At 41.6% G+C, this 3,467-nt stretch overlaps 1 pseudogene; it reads left to right on the top strand.

The window, feature by feature from the left end:
* The first annotated feature begins 2,442 nt into the window (after positions 1–2,442).
* On the top strand, positions 2,443–3,173 carry LOC117016615 (eukaryotic translation initiation factor 4E type 2-like; annotated as a pseudogene).
* Positions 3,174–3,467: the final 294 nt, after the last annotated feature.

Below are 3,467 nucleotides of genomic sequence, written 5' to 3'. Positions count from 1 at the left end.
AGAAATTATGGATCTTTGCTCACACCGACTCACAACACTCTTTTTCCTCATTTGGATCACTGTTGATTTAGAAAATCCCAAAAGGCGAAGACACATGATTTCTAAAGAAAGAATCCTTTAACTGGAGATTTAAGGATGTTATAACATTTTCTCTTTTCTCAATGCAGACATACAGCTTATCTCTTGGCAGGGCACATAGACATTGGCTTAAGGGTATTGAATTAGGACTTCTGGTTAAACGTGGAAGATTGAATACACACATTTTTCTTTGCACTTTCCTAAAACCCCCAAAATGAATTAGGAGTATGTATTCATTAAGAAAATGAAACTTAAGGGAAAATTACAACACAGAAAAGATATCAACAACACTTTGGAAACTGATAGCAAATAGAATAGTAGAAACTGAATTGGCTGGCCTGGGAAACTAAAGCTTGCAGTGGATGAAGCTAATGAAAGAAAAGAAAAATTATGTCCTGGAATCTGGAAAGGCTTAGGAATTAGAGCTAAAATTCAGGGATAGCTAAAAGGTAAAAAATGAGGATTTGTTCAACTTTTGTGGAATGAGAATTTAGACTCTTATATCACCTCTGTTACCCCCTTGCAGCCCAGAAACTGCTTCTGGGAGAAAGTGGAAGATTCACATTGGAGAGGTTTGTACAGCTGGGGATCATGGTGAGACACTGAATGTCTGCAACTTGGATGGTGAGATCCCCTCTCCCTACTGTCCTGAAGTGCTTTCAGAATCCTGACAGCCAGGCTTATACCCCTACACAGGAGGGCATGCTGACAGTCGGATGTTCCCCAACCAAGTCACTCTGTCTCTCCCCCACCATCTGATTGTCGCTTGAAAGCCACGTGGAGGTAAAATTTTCTTAATTTTGCTAAAATTAAGAAAACATTAAGTAGAAAAGAATAACTTACAGCCTGTTAAACCATCTGCTGCTAACAAGAAGAAAAAAAAATGCTTGTCATGAAGCAGGAGTGAGGGCTCTAAAGCCCGAATAGGGGTTTCCATCCACAATGGATGGAAATCCCTGGGTCACAAATATGTATATGAAGAAAGTCATAGAGATTGATTATTGTACCTCCCAGTATGGTTTGATTAGAGCACATACACATACCCATGTACACTTATATATCCATATACATATAAGTGTGTATATGTAAATATGTATATACTGGGGGTGCCAAAAAAGTGTATACACATTTAAGCAATATTAACTGTACTCAAGCAGTAGTTTTCCATAATCAGAAGTGTCTGGATGCTGATGGTAACCACTTTGAGCACCTCTTGTAATTGCAGAAGTCAATGGTGACTTGTATTCATCTTTTGTTACCGGTATATATTGAGTATTACAATTAATACAGGGTTTCCTTTATTAAAATGTGTATACCTTTTTTTGGCACCCTCTGTATATATTTATTTTTCCCAGTAACTTTTTCGTTGTGCTCTTTGTTTTCTTTCTTCCTCTTTCTCTCCCCTCCAGCTTCTCCTCCTCCTCCTCCTTTCAATAGTACCTTGTTCTTATTTCATGTATATATCTGTCCAATCTTTTGAGTAAAGCAGAGAGGGTTTATTTGAAGTTTTGTTTTCCTTGCAGAGACTGTGTTCCCTCCAACTTGTTTTTATTTCTTTCAAACCCTACCTCTCACGTTTGAGGCTTTTTTCCTGATATTTGTGATTCTTCAAGGGCGAGACAATAAACAGCCCACAAGAAGTTCCTGAGTGTGTGTGTGGGGCTTCTGAACTGTGGGCACCACTATAGTGTGATCTCATTGGGCCTCTTTACTGAGGAAATTCCTGATGGAAAATCTCTTTAGGACTAAAGGGATTATCTCCATCTTTATGCCTTTCGCTCTCCTATCTAGAGAGTAAGTCTAACGTGTTTCCTCTAGAGGGTAAGCCCCCTTTCTCCTGTTGGGGCAAAGGTGATGCATAGACTGGCTGGAAGAGATAGGGAAGGGATCAGGGATGTAATTGGTTCTACAGATTCTCCAACTACTTCTTGAACTGTCTTTCAAACAACCCTCTTGTTTTTAATTTCACTTCCACGTCCATTCCAAGAGGTCCTACTGTTGCCAATTCCAGAGTCTTTGTAGATTCTGCAAAAACATATTGGGCTTCTTCTTGGCTTCTTCCACTGCTGGTTTAACACTGAGTTTTCTTTGGATTCTTTTCTTTAGACTCTACCACTCATCCAGCTTTCAAAGTTTTGCTGCAGTTGTCTCTTTTTTCTTTGTCCTTGTGGTTTTGTGCCCTTCAGGTATGTTTTCTTCTGATGTTTTAGTGTAGTTTTGAGAGAGAGTAAAATAAATAGAAATGTACCCAAAGATCTCCTAAATATTTAAAAAATCATGACAATTAAAAACTACATGAGGCTCTAGGTGGGGTGACCTGGCGGAGCGGAAGTCACTCTGTGAGACAGTGGCAACGAGGAAAGGATGAACAAATTCGACGCATTGAAAGATGATGACAGTGGAGACCATGATCAGAATGAAGTAATAACACACAGGAAGATGGTGAGAAGGAAAAAAACGGAATGAGACAAGAGCAGCGGCAGGAGGAAGGCTGGTGTCCCTGGACCAGCAGAGCAGCTCTTGCAGCACAGTTGCACCTTCTGGGACTCCAGGAGAACCCCCGGCTGTCCCTGCAGCTCACAGAGCTATGAACAGAATATCAAACAGATCGCCACCTTTGCCTCCCGAGCAGTTCAGGAGGTTTTACAGTCATATGGTAGGTATGTCCCTGGGACCTGACAGGCCACAGTGATTTCCATCTCTTCAAAGAAGAAATTAAACCCATGTGGGAGGATGATGCAAATAAAAATGGTGGCAAATGGATTATTCGGCTGCAGAAGGGCTTGGCATCCCGTTGCTAGGAGAATCTCATCTTGGCCATGCTGGGGGAACAGTTCATGGTTGGGGAGGAGAAGTGTGAGGCTGTGGTCTCTGTGTGGTTTCAGGAGGACATTATTTCCATATGGACTAAGACTGCCAGCAACCAAGCAACCACACGCCGAATCCAAGATATGCTTCCGCGACTGCTTCACCTACCGCCCAACACCGTCATGGAATACAAACCCCATACCAACAGCATCAAAATGCCAGGCGGGCTGAGCCCCCAAAAACTCATTTTTCAAAATCTATGGAAGCCGCTGTTGGATGTGCCATGACTCTCTCCCTCTCGGGATGGCACCATCATTGAAGCTGAAATCATTGGAGTCTCTTGTTCTGTTGGTGTGCTACCTGGAAGATCCTTCTGCCCTGGACAAGAGGAATTGGAAGGGCATTTATGTTTTAAGAACAGGCTGACACACAGCAGCTACAACAACAGCTGAGATCACTTATTAAATGGTGCTAAACTAAAAAGAAAAACAAAAACAAAAACATGAATTTTAGATTAAAACAAGTCATCACTCTACCTAAGAAACTGTAGCTATCGTCCCTCCCCCCTGCCATGGATTACA

The sequence above is a fragment of the Rhinolophus ferrumequinum genome, chromosome 24 (genome assembly GCF_004115265.2).
Source record: "Rhinolophus ferrumequinum isolate MPI-CBG mRhiFer1 chromosome 24, mRhiFer1_v1.p, whole genome shotgun sequence".
NCBI lineage: Eukaryota > Metazoa > Chordata > Mammalia > Chiroptera > Rhinolophidae > Rhinolophus > Rhinolophus ferrumequinum.
This window is presented reverse-complemented; position numbering and strand designations above follow the sequence as displayed.